The following is a 23343-nucleotide window of genomic DNA, read 5'->3' as shown; positions in this document are numbered from 1 at the left end:
GTTCTCGACTTTTTCTGTCTGACTTATTTTGCTCAGCATAATAATCTCAAGATCCATCCATGTTGTTGCAAATGGTTTCATTTCATCTTTCCTTATGGCAGAATAGTATTCCAAATCTTTGGTGTTTTTTTTTTGTTTTGTTTTGTTTTCTCATTTAATTACATTTATTCCTCTGATCAACTTTAGGAAATAGTACTATTATATTTTTTTTTTATTGGGGTGACAATTGTTAGTAAAATTACATAGATTTCAGGTGTACAATTCTGTATTACATTATCTATAAATCCCATTGTGTGTTCATCACCCAGAGTCAGTTCTCCTTCCATCACCATATATTCGATCCCCCTTACCCTCATCTCCCACCGCCCACCCCCCACCCCCTTTACCCTCTGGCAACCACTAAACTATTGTCTGTGTCTATGAGTTTCTGTTTCTCATTTGTTTGTCTTGTTCTTTTGTTGTTTTTGGTTTATATACCACATATCAGTGAAATCACATGGTTCTCTGCTTTTTCTGTCTGACTTATTTCGCTCAGCATTACTCTCTCAAGATCCATCCATGTTGTCACAAATGTTCCTATATCATCTTTTCTTACTGCCGAATAGTATTCCATTGTGTATATATACCACAACTTCTTTATCCATTCATCTATCGAAGGACATTTTGGTTGTTTCCATGTCTTGGCCACTGTAAACAAAGCTGCAATGAACATTGGAGCACACGTGTCTTTATCTCTAAATGGTTTCAGATTTTTTGGGTAGATACCCAGGAGAGGGATTGCTGGGTCATATGGCAATTCTATTTGTAATTTTTTGAGGAACCTCCATACTGCCTTCCATAATGGCTGCACCAGTCTGCATTCCCACCAACAGTGTATGAGGGTTCCTTTTTCTCCACAGCCTCTCCAACATTTGTTACTATTTGTCTTGTTGATGATAGCCATTCTGACTGGGGTGAGGTGATATCTCATTGTGGTTTTGATTTGCATTTCTCTGATGATTAGTGATGTTGAGCATTTTTTCACATGTCTATTTGCCATTTGTATGTCCTCTTTCAAGAAATGTCTCTTCAGGTCGTCTGCCCATTTTTCAATTGGGTTGTTTGTTTTTTTGTTGTTGAGTTGCATGAGTTCCTTGTATATTCTGGATACTAGCCCCTTATCGGAGGCACTGTTTGCAAAAATCTTCTCCCATTCAGTTGGTGGCCTCTTTATTTTGTCAATGGTTTCTTTTGCTGTGCAGAAGCTTTTAAGTTTCATGTAGTCCCACTCATTTATTTTAGCTTTTACTTCCATTGCCTTTGGAGTCAAGTTCATAAAATGCTCTTTGAACCCAAGGTCCATAAGTTTAGTACCTATGTTTTCTTCTATGCAGTTTATTGTGTCAGGTCTTATGCTTAAGTCTTTGATCCATTTTGAATTAACTTTGGTACATGGTGACAAATAGCAGTCCAGTTTCATTCTTTTGCACGTGGCTATCCAATTCTCCCAGCACCATTTATTGAAGAGGCTGTCTTTGCTCCATTGTATGTTTTTAGCTTCTTTGTCAAAAATTATCTGTCCATATTTATGTGGTTTTATTTCCGGGTTCTCAATTCTATTCCATTGGTCTATGTGTCTGTTTTTCTGCCAATACCATGCTGTTTTGATTATTGTAGCCCTGTAGTACAAGCCAAAGTCAGGAAGTGTGATACCTCCAGTAGTGTTCTTTTTTCTTAAGATTGCTTTGGCTATTCGGGGTCTTTTGTGGTTCCAAACAAATCTGATGATTTTTTGTTCTATTTCTTTAAAATATGCCATTGGGATTTTGATGGGGATTGCATTGAATCTGTATATTGCTTTGGGTAATATGGCCATTTTAACTATGTTGATTCTTCCAATCCATGAGCACGGAATGTCTTTCCATTTCTTTGTGTCTTCTTCAATTTCTTTTAAAAATGTCTTATAGTTTTCAGCATATAGGTCTTTCACATCCTTGGTTAAGTTTATTCCTAGGTATTTTATTCTTTTTGCTGCAATTGCAAAAGGAATTGTTTTTTGTATTTCTTTTTCTGAGATTTCATTGTTAGTATATAGGAAGGCAATGGACTTTTGTGCATTGATTTTGTAGCCAGCAACTTTACTGTATTCGTTGATTGTTTCTAATAGCTTTTTGGTGGAGTCTTTAGGGTTTTCTGTATATAGCATCATGTCATCTGCAAAGAGTGATAATTTAACTTCTTCATTCCCAATTTGGATGCCTTTTATTTCTTTCTCTTGCCTGATTGCTCTGGCAAGGACTTCCAACACTATGTTGCAAAGCAGAGGTGATAGGGGACATCCCTGTCGTGTTCCTGAACATAGAGCAAAGGGCTTCAGTTTTTCTCCATTAATTATGAGATTAGCAGAGGGCTTGTCATATATGGCCTTTATTATGTTAAGGTATTTTCCTTCTATACCCATTTTATTAAGTGTTTTAATCATAAATGGATGTTGTATCTTGTCAAATGCTTTTTCTGCATCAATTGATATAATCATATGATTTTTGTCCTTTATTTTGTTTATGTGATGTATCACATTGATGGATTTTCATATGTTGAACCATCCTTGTGCCCCGGGGATGAACCCCACTTGGTCGTGATGAATAATCTTTTTAATGCATTGTTGTATTCGATTTGCTAGAATTTTATTTAGGATTTTTGCATCGGTATTCATCAGACATATTGGTCTGTAGTTTTCTTTTTTTTGTGCTGTCCTTACCAGGTAAATCTTTGTTTTAAAGTCCATTTTGTCAGATATAAGTATGGCTACACCACTGTTTTGTCATTTCCATTTCCATTAAAGATCTTTTTCCATCCCTTTGCTTTTAGTCTGTGTGTGTCTTTCTATCTGAAAGGGGTCTCTTGTAGGCAGCATATGTATGGGTCTTGTTTTCTTATCCATTCAGCTACCCTGTGTCTTTTGATTGGAGCATTTAATCTATTTACATGTAATGTAATTATTGATAGTATGTAGGTATGATAAATATGCCTTTTTATTATTTATACTTTTTATCTTTTTTCTTCTTAAAGAAGTTATTTAACATTTCTTGTAATACTTGTTTAGTGGTGATGAACTCATTTACTTTTTCTTGCTTGGGCAGCTTTTTATTTCTTTTTTGATTCTAAGTGATAGCCTTGCTGGGTCAGGTAATCTTGGTTGTGAGTCCTTGCTTTCCATCATTTTGAATATTTCATGCCAATTCCTTCTGGCTTGCAACGTTTCTGCTGAGAAATCAACTGACTCTTATGGGAGCTCCCCTGTAAGAAACTGCTTTTCTCTTGCTGTTTTTAACATTTTCTCTTTGTCTTTAATCTTTAGCAATTTAATTATGAAGTGCCTTGGTGTGGGCCTCTTTGGGTTCATCTTGTTTGGGACTCTGCACTTTTTGGACTTGTATGTTTATTTCCTTCACCAGGTTAGGGAAATTTTCAGTTATTACTTCTTCAAATAGGTTTTCAATCCCTTACTTTCTTCCCCTTATGGTACCTCTATATAGAGAATGTTAGTGAAATTGATGTTGTCTCAAGAGGTGCCTTAAACGCTCCTCATTTTTTAAAATTATTTTCTCTTTTTGCTGTTCTGATTGGGTGTTTTCTGCTATTTTATTTTCCAAATCACTGATTCGATCCTCTGCTTCATCTAATCTACTGTTGATTTCCTTTAATGTATTTTTCATTTCAGTTGTTTAATGTATTCTTCATTTCTGACTAGTCCTTTTTTAATTCTTTTCTATCTCCGTTTTTATGTTTCCAATCTCTTTGTTAAAGTTCTCACTGAGTTTATCTACTCTTCCTCTAAGTTCACTCATCATGCATATAACCAGTATTTTGAACTCTGCATCTGGTAGAGTGTTTGTTTCCATTTTGTTAATTTTTTTTTTTTTTAATGGAATTTTGTCCTGTTCTTTCATTTGGGACATGTTTCTTTGTCTCCTCATTTGGGCTTAATCCCTGTGTTTGCTTCTATGTGTTAGGTAGATCTGTTGTGCCTCCTGGTCTTGTCAGAGTGGCTATGTAGTAGATGTTCTGTGGTGCAGTCTCCTGGGTCACTTGAGCCATGTGCTTCAGATGTGTACCTTGTGTGTATTATGTGTGCCCTTATGTTGTAGTTGAGACTTGATTGCTCTTGGCTTGTGAGTGGGAGGGATTAACCCTCAGGCAGACTGGCTATGAGAAAAGTCCATGACTACAGTGGATAAGCTGTTTTGTGAGGGCTGATCCTGTGGGGAAGTATGCATTTTATTGAAGCTCTCATGCCTGCCCAGTCTGTCCTTTTGGTGAGTTGTTTGTGGAGCTGGTTGGGTGGGGCTCTGGTGCAGTCTGAGGCAGGCTACTGGATGTGTTGGTTCTGGCACATCTTGGGAGGGGGTCTGGTGCAGGCCAAGGTCAGCTGCTGTCTATGCCTTGCCTAGAGCCACTTTGAAGGAGCTGCAAAGTGGTCTACCGGTGGTTGCCACTTGTGCTGGCCTTGGAGGTGCCTGGGAGAGGCTAAGCTGGGAACCAAGCCTGGCTGCCACTAGTGCTGGGCTTGGGGCCACTTAGCAAGAGGTACAGGGCTTGTCAAGGCCAGACACTACTTGTTTAGGGTTTGTGAACCTTTGAGAGATTTTCAGAAAGTCCAGAGCATGAACCAAGACATGAACAATTTGTGCGGAAAAGCTGCCGGACGAGGTCAGGGCAGGGCACTTAAGTTGAGTGGGGCAGGGTCTCAGGGAATCACCAGGGCAGGGTGAATGGTGTTAGCCAAGTTAATGAAGAGCTCAGGTTTGGTGTCCACCTACATATACCAGCTGGGTGATGGAAGGGATCAACAAAAGAACAATGGTGTTTGCCAGCACTTCTATCCTCAGAATCAGCTGCCCTGATCCCTTCTCTCCAGTCCTTTCCCAGAGCTAGTCAATTCAGCTCCCTTCCCCCACCCCACCCCAATGTCCCTGGTGCTTTTTGAGCTGCTATCCAAATGCTGGAACTCAAAGTGAGTAAGTCCATGAGCAAGTAAGTTCATTCCCAGGCCCTTTAAGAGAAACACCTGGGACTCCAGCAGCTCTCCCTCTCACTCAGCCACTCACTCAGCCAAAATCCCCACTGCCTTTCAGTTAGAAGTTATGGGGACCTCTGTTTCCAGCAATGGAGCCTTGGGCTGGGGAGCCCAGTGTGGGGCTGGGACCCCTCACTTCTCAAGAGGATGCTCTATAGCTGCCATATTCCTCTTGTTTCTTAACCTCAGCACTACGATTATGGAACCTGCCCATTACAAGTCTCTGCCCCTCCTGCCAGTCTCAATATGGCTTCTTTTTATTCTTAGTTGTAGAGGATCTGTTCATCTAGTCTTCAGGAAGTTCTCAATGATGATTGATCTGTAATTTAGTTATAATTTTGATGTGGTTGTGGGAGGAGGTGAGCATAGTGTTTATTTACTCTACTATCTTGACTGGAAGATCTTCTGTAACTGACTTTTTTTTATCAATCACAATCCCAAAAAATATTCCAAAGTAAAGATGTGTGTGTGTGTATGTGTGTGTGTGTGTGTGTGTGTGTGTGTGAAAGTAGGCAAGCTGATTATAAAATTTGTGTGGTGATAAAAATGGTCAAAACAGTCTTGAAGAAAAACAAGATAAGAGGATATGTTCTACAAAATATCAAAACTTATAAAGCTATAATAATTAAAACAGCATGGTATCGGTGCAGGGATAGACAATAGATCAATGAAATAGAATAAAAAGTTCAGAAACAGACCTTTGCATATACTGATGTTTGCTATATGATGGGGTGGCAAGGCATCCATGGGGAGATGATGGAATACTTAATAAATTGTAGGGACAATTCCATATCTATATGTAAAAATTTAAAGAAAGATAGAAAGAGAAAAAAGAAAATAATTCTTACCTCACACTATACAAAGAAACAATTTCATGGAAATTTAAGATCTATGAAAAGCAATGTGAAAAATAAAATTAAATAAACTTTTAGGAGAAAATGTAGAAAAATTTTCCATGAGTTCAGGTTAGGGAAGAAATTTTTTTAGAAAACAAGGAAAGCATTTACTATAAAGAAATTGATTAATAAACCTGACTGCTTTAAAAATAAGGATTTCTGTTTGTTACAAAGACACCATTAAGAATTGAGAAGATATGACACACAATTGAAAGAGAATTAAAAGGCATATAATGGATGAAGACTGTTATTGTGTGTGTGTGTTTGTGTGTGTGTAAGTTCTACAAATCACATTTAACAAACACACTAGAAAAATAGGCAAACAATTTGAATAAACACTTAGAAAGAGGAAATACGAATAGCTTATAAATGTATAAAAGTATGTTAAATACAAATTTAAAATATAATGAGATACATTACACGAACAATGGCAAAAATGTAAAATTCTGACAATTTTATATGTTGGCCAGGATATAGAGCCACTGGAATTCTGTCACTCGTTGGGGAGATTATGAACTGGTAAAACTACTTTGGAAACTAGTTAAATATTATTTAAGAATGTTAACTTGGCAATTCTTTTCCTAGAGAAATGTGTTCACATTTACATCAAAAGACATTTACAAGAATGTTTAAAGTAGCTTTATTGGTGAGCCTGAAAGATCAACAACAATAGAATGAATACATATATTGTGATATATTTACCCAATGGAATACTATGCCCCAGTGAAAATGGACAAATTATTGCTGCTTTGACAACATGGATGAAATCCCACTACGTAAGTTGAGCAAAAGAAGCCAAATTCAAAAGACTACTTTTCGACATTATTTCAGGCTAAAGCAAATTGTACAGCTTAGGGATGCAACAGAAGGGGTAAAACAATAGAGAAATGCTGTGGAATTATAACAAAAGTCACAAGAGTTGTTACGTGTTGGGGAAGACAGGCTCTGATCAAAAGGGGTCATGTGGAGAGGAGAGGCAGCTTTGTCTGCACTGCAGGACTTGATTTCTTGACCTGGGATTCTTGGGTGCGTGCTTTATAAATAGCTGTTCAATTATCCGTATGATGTGTGCACTATATTTCACAATAAGCCAAATAAAGTAATGTCAAGTGATCTAACTGACATAGCTCAAAATGCTTGACAAGTTGCTATGTTTATAATTACAAAGTTCAGTTGAGAAATGAGTAAAATGTAAGAGTGAAAGATAAAGTTAAGTAATGGGCAGGGGGCGGCCGGATGGCTCCGTTGGTTAGAGCATGAGCTCTTAACAACAAGGTTGCTGGTTCAACTCCTGCATGGGATGGTGGGCTGCACCCCTGCAACTAGATTGAAGGACTTGGACTTGGGGCTGGTCTGCGCCCTCCACAGCTAGATTGGGGGACAGCGATTTGGCTTGGAGATGATGGGCCCTGGGGAGGCACACTCTTCCCCAATATTCCCCAATAAAAGTTAAAAAAAAAAAAAAAAGAAGCAATGGGCGAAAGTGTGAGCAGATGAGCTATTCTTTATGTCAACCCTTCCTCCCTTGACAGCCCTCACATAAGATTTGTCCCTTGTTTTATGTTGTTCGTTCATAGCCTCAGGAGTTGTGAAATTCAAAACTGCCCCTTTTATATGGAAGACAAGGGGAAACCAAAGAAGCAGGCAGAGCACTTCAGATTGGTAGGTGGCAGGTTTAATAAGCAAGGGAGCTTACATATGAATCTTGTCTTGGGCAGTTGCAAGGTGAACAGAGAAGCCACCTGCGGAATCTTAAGAGCTTACACAGAGGCCTGAATGGGTTCAGTCACATACATAATCCAGATGATCTTCACAAGACATTGCTCTCTCAAGACAGCATCTTTGAAGTGGCTCCTAGTATGAGAAGAGTGGGCAGAACGTACACTTCAAGGACAGAGTAGGGGCTAGGGAGCCTCTCACTCCCTGGCTCCAGCTTGCAGGTCAACCAGCGGTCATGTTCTCTTGACAGCTTGTTTGGAGGTCCTAGCAGGGGAGCACAGCTACTTGTATACCCTTGACTGAAGAACAGTCCTCTCCTCTATGGGGGAAGGTCGACCTCTTCGACCCAGCGGGCAGCTTCTGGAGGGACGCACATGGAACCGAGAGGGAGGAAGCAGACACCTGCCTAGCCAGCCAGATCAGCCGAATCAACCCTGGTGATCAATGGGGTGACAATGTCACAGCCAGATCATCCTCACATCCAGGTCATGTTCTCTTGATGACCTCCAACATATGTGAGGCTGGAATTCTCCATGGTAGATGCAGCCCTGACAGTGGAAAACTGTGAGAAGGTTGTCACCAGCGTGATAGAAAAGGGACTGAAGTCAGTCCTGGAGGGACTTTGTCAGGCTGTGACAGGGCTGTCTAAAGACATGTTGCTAGACCCGTTCCTCTGAGCTGTCTGCCGGAGTTGGTAGTACTATGCAGTAATCGCTGAAATCTTTACAGTTCTCTTGATTTGTTCAGAAGATTTCAGTTGGATAAAAGCTGGGGCTGGGTGGTGGGGGCAGGAAGTGAAGAACAGTTTGCTATGAACGTGCTGCATTAATTGAGGATAAGTATAATGCAAACTAATTAACAATTTTAGCATTTTTATAACAGAGTATAAAGAGCTAGACTCGTCTTTAAAGACTGCCAGCCTTAAGTAAGAGTCATCCAAAATACAAAGGCACTGTATGAAAGCTGAGTACTCCCAATTTTATGCGAGTGAAATAGACTTTCTAGAAAAAGAACTGGAAAAAGCGAAAATCAGAGGCTCAAAACAAGGTAAAAATTGATAGAAGGCATTATAAGGACACAATCATTGAAGGTGAATTCAAGTCCATCAAATCACAGGTGCTTTTTCCAAATAGAACACAGTGAATATTTTTCTTTTTTTTTAAAAGTAAAGTTTATTGGGGTGACAATTGTTAGTAAAGTTACATAGATTTCAGGTGTACAATTCTGTAATACATTATCTATATCTCACATTGTGTGTTCATCACCCAGAGTCAGTTCTCCTTCCATCACCGTATATTTGATACAGTGAGTATTTCCATCCCGTCCCTCATCAGGGGGCAAGTCTTTTGAAAAGAGAAGTTTCCCCCAGGGTAGACACAGGCTCTCTGCAAGGTGGCACGCACCCTCCTTCCTTCCAAGCTGAGGTCTTTTTGCTGGTGGGTCTAAAGGGCTCTTCCTGAGAAGAGGAACTGTTCTCCCTCTCATCTCAGGAGAATGTATGGACACTCTCAACGTTACTTCCCACCGCGTCTTCCCAACCCACTCGTCCTACCCTCGTGAGGAGGACTGCTTCTGCTTTCAGGGGTTTTCCTCATGACCCTCCACCTGAGCCTGAATTATTCCCCCTGCCCCCACATCCTCTAGTAGAAGTGACTAACTCTTACTCCACCTTCACTCAAGTAATTACTGATCATCCAGAACGCCCACAAAAATCTTGGTTTCTTTTTCTCTCTCTTCAAAGGGAAGTTTGAATTAGCTTGTGTTTTTGATTCAGTTTAAGAAACTGTAATTAAATGAATTCTTATACTTTTTAAGCTCGGTAGAGTTATAGGTCTCACAACTGTGTTTTGTATGTTAAATGTGATTGTTATGTGTACATTATTTCCATGTTATTGTACTCCTAGATAATAAGATATTTTATTTTAGTAATCGATCTCTCAAGACATAGGCAAAATTTATAATTTCCATGAGCATGGAAACATTTTAAACTTAAGAAGTAATTTTTGTATATCAAGAGCTATATTTCAATAGTTAAAAGAAAAATATGAAAATGACTTGATATTTACTCAAATAATTATTAAACTTGTTTTTAATGGCTTATTTTTAACTTCTAAAACAACAAGAAAAATGACTTAAAATCACTCTACAAATGTTTTTCTACAAATGGTCTGAGGGTTTTAGGTGAGACAGAGCAATTTCATGACAATGAATAGTTCTGGCCCCTGGGCTATGGTTGCAAGTGACTAGACAGACACTCCTAGGAAATTCTACATCAGTTATAGTCTCAGATCTTGGGTAGTTTAAATGATTGGGATCACAGAAATGGTTAAAATAATTTCTCAGAGTTCTTTCTAGTACTTTTATTTTCTGCCAAACAACGGAACAAAACTAGCATTAAAATTTCAGCTGTGTAACATAGCTTTCTCCTCTAGAGGTCCAAATTTCATCATTACAAAGTAACCACGGACTTTCTGCTGAGATAGCTGAATGCCAGAAACACTGATGTCATTTTTCTTCTTCAAACAAGCTCAGTTGTCCTGTCTAAGGTAGCTGAAATTTCCATAACACTAATTTTCTTTTATAAATATAAAAAGTCAGTCGAGGTTTTCCTTGATCTCACGTCCTCCTCCTTCCCCCTTCATTTCACAGGCCATCTGTCAGTATCTAAAATGAAAAGACCTACTTTTCCAGGATCTTTGTCCCTCCTATTGCCTCTTCCTGGAATGACTGACTCCTTCTAATTCTGGTCTCAGCTCAATGCTGTCTCTTCCTTGAGATGTTTCCTGGCCACTGGGCCTCTGCGCTCATCCCAAGTTACTTTCTGCTTACTTTCTAACATCCTTCACCATCAGAAATTATCTTGTTTATGAATGCATTGTCTGTCTCCTGTGATGTCTGCCACATCACAGGAACAGAGCTTTGACCCAGCTGTTTACTGCTGTACCCCCAGCATTCAGAACAACATCCAGAACATAGCAGATGTTTAGTAAATATTGTTGAATAAATGCATGACTGAATGAATGAAGGCTGTAGCCCAGAACAAAGTGAGCTGTGGAAGTAGATGATGTGATGTTGCTCAATAAAGTCTCTCAATGAATGATAAGTGGAAGAGAAGGCATTTCAAACTGAAAGGATAGACTACCTCTAATTTAAATGGAAGCGGGCCCTAATCAACAGGAGTTCAAATTCCAGAGCAGCCAACTATAACACAAGGGAGAAAATGATATATGTGGCTAAGATGGTACAAAGAAATCTGCCTTGGCAACTCAGAACTGAGGAAAGCATTTACCAAAACCTCTCATTATTATTCACAGGACAAGATAAACAAGAGTAAGACGATACCATGTTTCCCCAAAAATAAGACCTATCCCGAAAATAAGCCCCAGTTAAGATCGTCAGCCTGACAGATGCATTTAGTACGTTATGACAATGTTCCAGAAGATCACATGTATTTGAATAAATGTAGATTGCTGTTCATGAAAAAATAAGACATCCCCTGAAAATATGCTGTAATGTGTCTTTCGGAGCAAAAAGTAATATAAGACCCAGTCTTATTTTGGGGGAAACACAGTAGTATAGTAAAGGATTATTAGCTGGTCATATAAATGACCAGCTCATTTGTGGCTCATTTGAGAGAAATCTTTCAAGGTGTGCCACAACTTTGGTGTGATACTGTCTCACAACCTTAAATGAAATCATAGAAAGGCACAAGGAATAAATGTGCAAAAAGCACAACCCTATTGCAAGGGATGACAGAATTGAGATTCAAAATATCTCCATTAACTGAAATGTCATCCCAAATCAATATGAAAAATGTAATAAAAATATAGATATTTTAAGTTTAGATTTTAAGAAATCAATTTTGCAAATTCCTCAGGTCACATGAAAAAATTTAACGTATTCACTAATTAAATTTTTTAAAATATATTCACCAATACATTAGAAAGGTCTTAGTGTTATTAGAAGCATAAAGTGCACATGTAGGGAACAGGCCATTACACTGCCCCATTTTGGCCTCATCTAAATAGAGAATGGCTTTCAGATGTGGGTATCACAGATATTGGGAGGGACACAATTTATTGGCAATTCTGATAGGTGTGAGGTGATATTTTATTGTGGTTTTGATTTACATTTCTCTGATGATTAGTGACATTGAGTAACTTTTCATGTTCTGCAAGGAATTTTAAAAAGAATTGAATTTGTGTAATTCAAAGAGGAAATGGGCAAAGAGAAAACCATTGAATTGCTAAGTCCATTTATGTTGCTGCAAATGGCAAGATTTCATTTCTTTTATGGCAGAGCAATATTCCATCGTACATGTGTACCACTAGTTCTTTATCTGTTCGTTTTTTGATGGCCATTTTGGTTGTTAGCCTACCTTGGGTGCATGTATCTTTTCTAATTAGTGTTGTAGATTTCTTTAGATAAATACCCAGGAGTGGAAATACTGGGCCATTTTTAATTTTTTGAGACTCCATACTGTTTTCCATAGTGCCTGCACCAATTTGCAATCGCACCAACAGAGCACAAGAGTTGCCTTTTCTCCACATCCTTGCCAATACTTACTGTTTGTTGATTTATTACTGATGGCAATTCTGATAGGTGTGAGGTGATATTTTATTGTGGTTTTGATTTACATTTCTCTGATGATTAGTGACATTGAGTAACTTTTCATATGTATATTGGCCATCTGTATGTCCTTTTTATAAAAATGTCTATTCAGGTCCTCTAACCATTTGTTAATTGGATTGTTGATATTTTGGTGTTGAATTGTATGAATTTTTTATAAATATTGGATATTAACCTTTATCAGATGTATCATTGGCGAGTATCTTCTTCCATTCAGCAGCATGTCTTTTCATTTTATCGATGGTTTCCTTTGCTGTGCAAAATCTTTTTAGTGTGATGTAGTCCCATTTGTTTATTTTTTCCTTTGTTTTCCTTGTCCAAAGAGCTATATCAGTAATATATTACTAAGGATGATGTCTGAGAGTTAACTGTCTATGTTTTCTTCTAGGAATTTTATGGTTTGGTGTCTTATGTTAAAGTCTTTTATCCATTTTGTGTTTACTCTTGTATATGGAGTAAGAAGGTGGTCCAATGTCATTTTTTTTTTGTATGTGTCTGTCCAGTTTTCCCAGCGCCATTTATTGAATAGACTGTCTTTACCCCAATGTATATTCTTGCTACCTCTGTTATAGATTAAATGATCATATAGGCATGAATTTATTTCTGGGCTCTCATTCTGTTCCATTGATTTGTGTGTCTGTTTTTATGCCAATACCATGCTGTTTTGATTACTATGGCCTTATAATATAGTTTGATATCAGATAGTGTGATACCTCCAGCTTTGTTCTTCTTTCTCAAGATTGCCATGGCTATTTCGGGTATTTTATGGTCCCATATAAGTTTTAGAATTATTTGTTCTACTTCTGTGAAAAATGCCATTGTATTTTGATAGGAATTGCATTGAATCTATAGATTGCTTTGGGTAGTATGGACATTTTAACTATATTAATTATTCCTATCCATGAACATGGTATACGATTCCGTTTATTTGTATCTTCTTTAAATTCTCTTTTCAATGTCCTATAATTTTCTGAGCACAGGTCTTTTACTTCTTTGGTTAAATTTATTCCTAGGTATTTTTTTTTTGATGCAATTCTAAATGGATTTGTTTTCTTAATTTCTCTTTCTGATAGTTTGTTATTGGTGTATAAAAATGAAACTGAATTCTGAATATTAATTTTGTATCCTACTGCTTTACTAAATTTATTTGTCAGTTCTAATAATTTTTTGGTGGAATCTTTGGGGTTCTCTATATCATGTTATCTGCAAATTATGACAGTTTTACTTCTTCCTTTCCGATTTAGATGCCTTTTCTTTCTTTCCTTTCTTTCTTTTTCTTTTCTTTTTGGTCTGATTGCTATGATTAGGGCTTCCAGTGCTATAAATGTTGTGAAAATGGACTTCCTTATCTTGTTCCTGAACTTAAGGGAAATGCTTTTAGCTTTTACCTGTTCAGTTCGATGTTAACTATATGGCCTTTATTATGTTGAGTTATGTTCCTCCATTCCTACTTTGCTGAGAGTTTTTATCACAAATGTATGCTGGATTTTGTCAAACACTTTTTGTGCATTTATTGATATGATCATATTTTTTTATTTTTCATTTTGTTTATTTGGTGTATGATGTGAATTGATTTGTGGATATTGAACCAAACTTGCATCCCTGGAATAAATCCCACTCTATTGTGGTGTATGATCTTTTTAATGTATTGCTATATTCGAATTGTTAATATTTTGTTGAGGATTTTTTGCATCTGTGTTCATTAAGGATGTTGTACAGTTTTCTTTTTTTGTAATGTCTTTGTCCAGTTTTGGAATCAGGGTAATGGTGGCCTCATAGAATGATCTTGGTAGCACTTTTAATATCCTTCAAGAACTTTTCCTTCACATTCACAACTTGACTAACTGTTTGGTGCAAGAGACCCAGCTTTCAGCCTATCTCATCTTTCGACAAGCCTTCCTTACTAAGCTTAATCATTTCTACCTTTTGATTTAAAGTGAGAGATATGTGACTTTCACTTGAACACTTAGAGGAATTGTGGAATTATTAATTGGCCTAATTTGAATATTTTTGTGACTTAAGGTATAGAGAGGCCAAGGAGAGGGAGAGAGGTGGGAAATGGCCGGTGGAACAGTCTCACACATGACATTTATTGATTGACTTTGTGCTTTGTGGAGCTCCAAAACAATCACAATAACAACATCAAAGATAACTGATTACAAATCATCATAACAATATAATAATAATGAAAAAAAATTGAAATATTGTGAAATATTTTTAAATTACCAGAATGTGACACAGAGACACAAAGTGAGCAAATGCTATTGGAGAAATGGTGCCAATGGACTTGTTCAATTCAGGGATGCCACAAGCCTTTAATTTGTAAAAAAAAAAAAAAAAAAAAACCAAAACAAACAAACAAAAAAACCCACAATATCTGTGAAGTGCAATGAAGTAAAGCACAATGAAATGATGTATGCCTGTATATCCATACCAAACTCCCTGCCTGCTTCTCCCAAGCCCTGGCAACCACCAATCTGTTCCCCAGATCTATAATTATAGATCTTCTTTGATTTTTGATCATCATTTTGCAATTTTCAACATAATTTTCTACACATGATTTATTAGATTTATGCCTAAATACATCATTTTTCTTTGGAATAATTGTAAAAAATTTTTACTTTTTGTTCTATTAAATTTATTGGGGTGATATTGATTAATAAAATTATATAGGTTTCAAGTGTACAATTCTATAATACATCCTCTATATATTGTATTCTGTGTTCACCATCCAAAGTCAAATCCCACATGAGTGAAATCATGGTTCTCAACTTTCTCTGTCAGACTTATTTTGTTTAATCTCAAGATCCATCTATGTTGTTGCAAACGGCAGTATTTCATCTTTTCTTATAACTGAGTAATATTCCATTGTATATATGTACCACATCTTCTTTATTCAATCATCTATCAAAGGACACTTTGGATGGCTCAGTTGGTTAGAGCATGAGCTCTCAACAAGGTTGCCAGTTTAATTCCCATATGGGATGGTGAGCTTTACCCCCTGCAACTAAAGATTGAAAACGGCGACTGGGCTTGGAGCCAAGCTGTGCCCTCCACAACTAGATTGAAGGACAATGACAGAGCTGATGGGCCCTGGAAAAGGAGGAAAAAAAGGACACTAGGGTTGTTTCCATCTCTTGTCCACCTTGAATGATGCTGTAATGAACATATGGGTACATATAGTAATATCTTCATAGGTAAATGTTTTCAGGTTTTTTGAGGTAGATACCTAGGAGAGGGATTGCTGGGTCATATGTCAATTCTATTCTTAATTTTTTGAGGAACCTCCATACTGTTTTCCACAGTGGCTTCACCAATTTACATTCCAGCCAACAGTATATGGGAATTCATTTTTATCCACAACCTCTCTAACACTCGTTACTTGTCTTTTTGATGATAGCCATTCTAACAGGTGTGAGGTGGTGTCTCACTGTGGTTTTGATTTGCATTTCCCTGAGAGCTAATGAACTTGAGCATCTTTTCACATATCTGTTGGCCATTTGTATGTCTTTTGGGGAGAAGTGTCTGTTCAGGTCCTCTGCCCATTTTTTAATTTGATTTTTGGTTTTGATTGTTGAGTAGTAAGAGTTCTTTATATATTTTTAATATATCAGATTGTTGTTTGCCCCAGATTGTTGTTTGCAAATATCGTTTCACATTCAGTTGCTTGTCTCTTTGTTTTGTTGATGGCGTCTTATGCTGTGCAGAAGATTTTTAGTTGATATAGTCCCATTCACTTATTTTTGCTTTTACTTTCCTTGCTTTTGAGGTCAAATTCATGAAATCCTCTCTCTAAGACTAAGGTCCATAGTTTAGTACCTATGTTTTCTTCTATGTATTTGATTGTTTAAGGTCTTATATTTAGGCTTTTGATCCATTTTTAGTTAATTTTGGTGTATGGCGACAGATAGTAGTCTAGTTTCTTTCTTTTGCACATGGCTTTCCAATTTTCCCAACACCATTTATTGAAGAGGCTTTTTTTTTTCTCCATCCTAAGCTTTTGGCTCCTTTGTTGAAAATTATTTGCTCATATATATATGGGTTAATTTCTTGGTTCTCAATTCTGTTGTATTGGTCTATGTGTCTGTCTTTCTGCCATTACCATTCTGGCTTGATTGTGGTGCCATTGTAGTAAAATTTGAAGTCAGGGAGTGTGATGTCTCCAGCCTTGCTCTGTTTTTTCTCAGAATTGCTTTGGCTGCTCGGGGCCTTTTGTGGTTCCATACAAATCTGATGATTTTTACATTCAATTTCTTTAAAAAATGCCATTGGGACTCTGATGGAGATTGCATTAAATCCGTATATTGTTTTGGTAATATGGCCATTTTAACTACGTTGATCTTTCATTCCATGAACCCAGAATATCTTTCCCTTTCTTTGTGTCATCTTCAATTTTTTTTAAGAATGTCTGGTAGTTTTCAGTGTATGAGCCGTTCACATCCTTGGTTTTATTTATTCTTAGGTATTTTATTTGTTTTGTTGCAATTGCAAAAGGAATTGGTCTTTTTCATGGATTTTTCTGAAATTTCATTGTTAGTATATAGGAACACAATGAATTTTTGTATATTGATTTTGTATCCTGAAACTTTACTGTATGTGTTTGTTGTTTCTAATAGGTTTTGGGTAGAGTCTTTAGGATTTTCTACACAAAGAATTCTGTTATCTTCAAAAAGTGACAGTTTGACTTCTTCTTTCCCATTGTGGATACCTTTTATTTTTTTCTCTTGCCTGATTTCTCTGGCTAGGACTTCCAACACTATGTTGAATAACAGTGGTGAAAAGGGTATCCCTGTCTGTTCCCGATCTTAGACGAAAAGCTTTCACTTTTTCACCATTAAGTATGATATTAGCTGAGTGTTTGTTGTATATGGCCTTTATTATGTAGGGATACTTTCCTTCAATACTCATGTTAGTGTTTTCATCGTAAATGGATGTTGTATCTTGTTAAAAGCTTTTTCTGCATCTATTGACATGACCATATGATTTTTATCCTTTTTTTTTGTTTATGTGGTGTATCACATTGATCGATTTGCATTTGTTGGACCATATTTACTCCCCTGGGATGAGCCTCAGTTGGTCATGATGTATAATCTTTTCAGTGCATTGTTGTATTGGATTTGCTAGCATTTTGTTAAGGATTTTTGCATCTGCATTGATCAGTGATACTGGTCTGTAGTTTTCTTTATTTGTGTTATCCATACCAAGTTTTGGTATCAGGGTAATGTTGGTCTCATAAAATAAGGTAGATAGTGTTAGCTCTTCTTCAATTTTTTTGGGACGAAAACAAGTATTAAATCATCTTTGAATGTTTGGTATTATAGAATTCACCAGTGAAGCAACATGATTCTGGACTTTTGCTTTTTGGGAAGTTTCTGATGATTGTGTCAATTTCCTTGCTGTTGATCAGTCAATTTAGATTTTCGAGTTCTTTGTGATTCAGTCTAGGAAGGTTATATATTTCTAAGAACTTATTTATTTCTTCTAGTTTATTGAATTTGGTGACATTTAGTCTTTTGTAGTATTCTTGTATAGTCCTTTATTTTTCTGTGGGGTCCATCATAAGTTCTCCTCTTTCATTTCTGACCTTGTTTCTTTGAATCTTTTCTATCTTTCTCTTAGCCTAGCCAGAGGTTTGTCAATTTTATTTATTTATTTATTTATTTATTTATTTATTTATTTATTTCAAGTATACAAACAATGTAATATTTAGATATTTAAACCCTTCACAAAGTGATAACCCCCAATCTATTTCCCATCTGACATCGTATAGAGCTGTTATAATTCCATTAACTATATTCCCTGTGCTGTACTCCACATCTTGTATATACGCATGTCAACACATATGACATTCAATATTATTCTACTTCAGCTTCAGATGGACTTCGCAGTGATCAGGCATCTACACAGTCTATGAAGTGGCCTCCCTAATAAGTCCATTGCTCATCTGACTTTGTCAATTTTATTAATCTCTTTCAAAAGACCAACTTATTGTTGCATGAATTTTTTCTGTTTTTTTTTTGTTCTCTATTTCATTTAGTTCTACTTTAATTTTTATTATTTCCTTCCTTCTGCTAACTTTGGGTTTCATTTGTTCTTCTTTTTCTAGTTCTTTAAGGCATAATGTTAAGTTATTTATTTGGCATTTTTTTGTTTCTTGAGGTAGGCCTGTAATGATATATATTTTCTTATTATTACTGCTTTCACTATATCTGAATAATTTTGATAGGATGTATTTTCATTCTCATCTGTTTCTATATAACTTTTGATATCTCCTTTTATCTCTTCTCTGACCCAGTCACTCTTTAATAGCATGTTGTTTAATCTCAACATATTTGTGATTTTTCCCACTTTCTTTTTACAGTTGATCTTCAATTTCAAAGCATCATGGCCAGAACATATGCTTGGTAAGATTTCAGTCTTCTCATATTTGCTGAGACTAGTTTTGTGTCCCAACATATGGTCTATTTCTGAGAATGTTCCATGTGCACTAGAGAAGAATGTTTAACCAGGGGTGGTGGGATAAAAAGCTCTGTAAATGTCCATTATGTCCATTTGGTCTAATGTGTTATTTAAGGCTGATATTTCCTTATTGATTTTCCATTTGGATGATCTAGCCATAACAGTCAGTGGGGTCCCCTGCTATAATTGTATTTTTGTTAGCTTCTCCCTTTAGTTCTGTTAGTAGTTACCTTACATATCTTGGTGCTCCCTGATTGGGAACATACATATTGATAAGTGTTATGTCTTCTTTATGTATTGTTCTCTTTGTCATTATGAAGTGTTCATTTTTGTCTCTCATTACGTTTTTTTTATCCTGAAGTCTCTTTAATCAGATATAAGTATGGCTACACCCACTTTTCTCTGCATGGTGTTTGCTTGGAGTATCGTTTTCTACCCTTTCACTTTGAGTTTATATTTGTCCTTGCAGCTGAGATTTGTCTCTTGAAGACAGTGTATGGCTTAGTTGTGTTTTTTGATCCAATCTGCTATTTTGTGCCTTTTTATTGGTGAGTTCAGTCCTTTTACATTTAGGGTGATTGTTGATATACGAAGATTTCCTACATATATGAAGATATATCAAGAAGCCATTTTATCTTTTGTTTTCTGGTAGCTTAATGTCTCCATTGTTTCTTTGCCTTTGTGTTTCTGTTGGTACTTTTGGTTTGGAGGTATTCTATGGTCTTTTTCCTCTTTTTTCATGTTATATGTCTCAGTTCTGGATTTTTTTAATGGTTTCCATTAAGTTTATGTAAAACAAAATTTTATGTCTACAGTAGTCCTTTTTCTTCTGCATGCATCTTATCTCCATTCCCCTTTGAAAATTCAGAACTTTGTCTTTTGTCCTTCTATGTTTTTATTGTCACAAATTATTCCTATTTATTCTGTGAGTTTATTTCCTAGTTGCAGTAGCAGTTGTCTTCTTCCTTGTTTTTTTTTTTTTTAATGTTTTTACCTCCTTTAACCTTCATGTTATATGTCAGTGTATTCTGAATAAAGGTTGCTGTTTCCTGCTCCTGTCTGCCTGTTAGTCATCTTACTCATAGTTCTGTATCCTTTTGTCTTTTTGTTTCAAATAAAATAATCCCTTTCAGTATTTCCTGTAATGCAGGCCTTGTGCTGGAAAATTCCCTCAGCTTCTGTATGTCTGAAAAGCTCTTTATTCTTCTTCTATAACTAAAGGATAACTTTGCTGGATACATTATTCTTGGCTGGTAATTGCCCTCTTTCAATAGTTTGAATATTTTATTTCACTCCCTCCTAGCTTATAGAGTTGCTGCTGAAAATTTGATGATAATCTAATGGTATTTATTTCATTGATAACCCCTTCTTTTCTCTAGCTGCCTTGAGGATTCTTTCTTTGTCATTAATTTTGGATAGTTTTAATATAATGTGCCTTGGAGAAGGACTTTTTGGATTGAGATAATTAGGTGTTCTGTTTGCCTCTGGGATTCAAGGATCCATTTTTTCCCCATAGGTTTGGAAAGTTCTTGTTGACTGTTTGAATAGGCTCTCTATGCCCTTCTTCCCTTCTTCTTTTTCTCCGATTATTCTCTTGCTCTTTCAGATGGAGTAAGTTTTTGTAGAGTTTTTATATTTCCTTCAACACTTAAGTCTCTCTTCTTCCATCTGTGTCATTTCCAGATTTCTATATTCAATACCACTAATTCGTCCCGTCCTCTGGTCAGCTTTATTTCCTAATCTCGCTGTTTCATTCTTCATCTCTTTTATTGAATTCTTCAGATCCAGAATTTCTATTAGGTTCTCTTCAAAAATCTCAGTGTCTTTGGTAAATTATTCCTCTTTTCCACTGATTATATTTCTGAGTTCATTAAACTGCCTATCTGTGTTTTCTTGCATCTCATTGAGTTTTTTTCAGAACTGCATCTTGAATTCTCTGTCATTTAAGTCATGTCTTCTAGTTTATTTTCCCATGTCTTCTAGTTTATTTTGGGGGGGGGGATTTTTAAATTTTCTTTCTGAGCTGCCTTATTACTTTAGTCATTCATTGCATTTGATAAATTATTTTTCAGCCTAGGCACTTATGGGAATTAGCTCTGCAGCTGGTTAATCAGAAGAGGTCTTTTTATTTTTACTTTTTCCAGTAGGCGGTGCTGGAGCATTTTATTTTCTCTTGCACTGCTCTGGCTTCTCTTGAAAGACGTCTTGTATTCCCTGGGGACGCAGGCATTTGCTCTGTGACCAGGTGTCCTCAGTGTCAGGGCACCACCCCAGTGGGAGAATGTGAGGGGCAATCTGGTTTTGAGCTCCTGAAATCCCAGCGCTGCCCCTGCAGTTAGATGCAGTACTGCTTGCCTGAGCCATCCCAGGTGCCCCCGCTGGTGGTGGCAGTTTGGGCTTGGAGTGGCTGCTGGTATGCTTGTGGCTTTGTTCTTCTCCCAGTAATGGCAACTACCAGACCTCTATATCTCCACCCTTGTTACTGGGATTACCTACAGTGTATATCTGCCACTCAGGAACTGTCTCTCGAGTACTCCATGCTGTAGATATTCTGTTCTTTAACCGAACACTAAGTGCTACTGTTTTTTTCTGGAGCCCACTGCTAGCCTTGGGAAGGTGCAGGGAGGCAAGCTCTGGGAGCAGACGGGAAGGCAGCCAGACTCTGCACTTTGCTTTCTGCCTGGCAGTGTGCAACCACAGTTGTTGAACATTTGTATTCGATCTCTGGCCCAAGCTCTCTGCCCTGATCTCTGGATTCCGCTGTATTACATGCTGGTCATTCCGGCAAGAATGCTCAAGGCCACAGGGAGTGCACCTGCAGCCTGGATCTCCCCCTACCCCGGGATCAAAGTGAGCTCTGGGCTGCGTACATTTTTCTTCCCCCTCTCCTTCTTGCCCTGATTCACCCACCTTTAGATGTTTTGATGTGCAGATCTTTCGAATGTGTTTGGGTGTTGCACAGGGAATCCTTTGTTGAATTATAGTTCTTCAACTTCTTGTAACTTCAAGGGAAGAGATTAAGGGGAACCACTCATGCCACCATGTGTCTGATGTCACTCCCAATATTATATTCTTAATTTTGTTTTCCACATGTTTATTGTTACCATACGAAAATGTGGCTGACTTTTTGCATGTTGACTTTGTATCTTGTGACATTGCTGAATTCACTTATTAGTTCAAAGAGGCTTTTCTTTTGCACATTCCTCTGGAGTTTTCACATAAACAATCCTTTCATCTGTGAATAAGAACAGTTTTATTTCTTTGTTTCTAATCTATATGCCTTTTATTTGTTTTTTTTTTCTTGCCTTATTGCACTGCCTAGATCTAATATCACTCTGGTTTCAGTTGACATCTCATAAGGCTCTTTCTTTTTTAAAAAACTTTTTATTTTAGAATAGTTGTAGACTTACAGAAAAGTCGCAAAAATAGTACAGTTTCCCCTATTGTTAACATCTTACATCAATATGGTACATTTGTCACAACTAATGAATCAATATCGATACATCATTAACTAAAGTTAATACTTTATTAATATTTTTTTAGTTTTTACCTAATGTCCTTTTTTGTATTCCAGGATCTCAGCCAGGACACTGCATTACTTCAGTCCTCATGTCTCTTTAGTCTCATCGTGTGTAAGACAGTTTCACAGACTTTCGTTGCTTTTGATGACTTTAACAGAGTACTGGTCAGATATTTTGTAGAATGACTCCTCATTTGGGGATGTCTGATATCTTTCTCTTGGTTAGACAGGGCTTGCAAGCATTTAGTGAGAAGACTGTAAAGGTAAAGTGCCATTCTTATCACATCATCACATCATATCAAAAGTCCATACTATTAATATGATTTATCACTATTGATGTTGACCTTGAGCACCTGGTTGCGGTAGTGTTTGTCAGATGTCTGCACAATAATTCCACCATTCTAACAGTGAGAAACCTGGCTCACACCAACCACCATCCGTTTACTTAATTGTCCAATTAGTAATATCACTTTCAATCAAGAGATGCATGTAGAGTCCCTCAGATTCCTTGAAATTAATGCAATGCAAGAAATGTTGTCTAGTCTCAATTCTTCAAGTGAAATTCCCTCAAATGCCCCCACAGTTTCATTTCATTATCTTCAATCTACCTCATTACTGAGGCTGATTAGTAATGAGAGTGAGCATACTTGCAGCTAATATTATACTTACAAAATTTGTGTGAGTTGCCAACATTCAAATTTTGGAGGATGTCCAAAAGCTCACAAAATTTCCTGTTCAGTTATAAAAGTGAATTTAAACCTTACTCTACAGAAATCAAACTGCTCCCTTTCCTGGGTAAACTGTCTTTGTAATTTCTTCTAATAACCTACAGTCTATTATGCTTATGTGGGTGTCCAAATAGTCTAAAATTCTCTTGTTTGTTATTATATGTAAAGCTGTGTTTGAAGATCCTGTGCCTCAAAGGGAACCAGAACACATAACCAATGCCAAGTACAAGTTTTGAGCAAGAACGTCTCTCTGTGAAATGTACCACGCCATGACCACCCTGTAGGCCAAAGTGGTAAAGAAGGACATACACATGGGAGAGATGATAACAGCTGCTC

At 36.9% G+C, this 23343-nt stretch overlaps 1 long non-coding RNA gene across 1 annotated transcript in view; it reads left to right on the top strand.

The window, feature by feature from the left end:
• The window catches only part of LOC148755760 (uncharacterized), a 29456-nt gene extending 6984 nt beyond the window's left edge, over window positions 1-22472 (top strand). The window contains exons 2-3 of the long non-coding RNA XR_016018695.1: window positions 18662-18704; window positions 22334-22472. This is a non-coding gene — a long non-coding RNA (uncharacterized LOC148755760). The remainder of the gene's footprint in view (window positions 1-18661; window positions 18705-22333) is intronic.
• The last annotated feature ends 871 nt before the right edge of the window (window positions 22473-23343 follow it).

The sequence above is a fragment of the Rhinolophus sinicus genome, chromosome 14 (genome assembly GCF_057876585.1).
Source record: "Rhinolophus sinicus isolate RSI-liver-muscle chromosome 14, RSI-T2T, whole genome shotgun sequence".
NCBI classification, from domain to species: Eukaryota; Metazoa; Chordata; class Mammalia; order Chiroptera; family Rhinolophidae; genus Rhinolophus; species Rhinolophus sinicus.
This window is presented reverse-complemented; position numbering and strand designations above follow the sequence as displayed.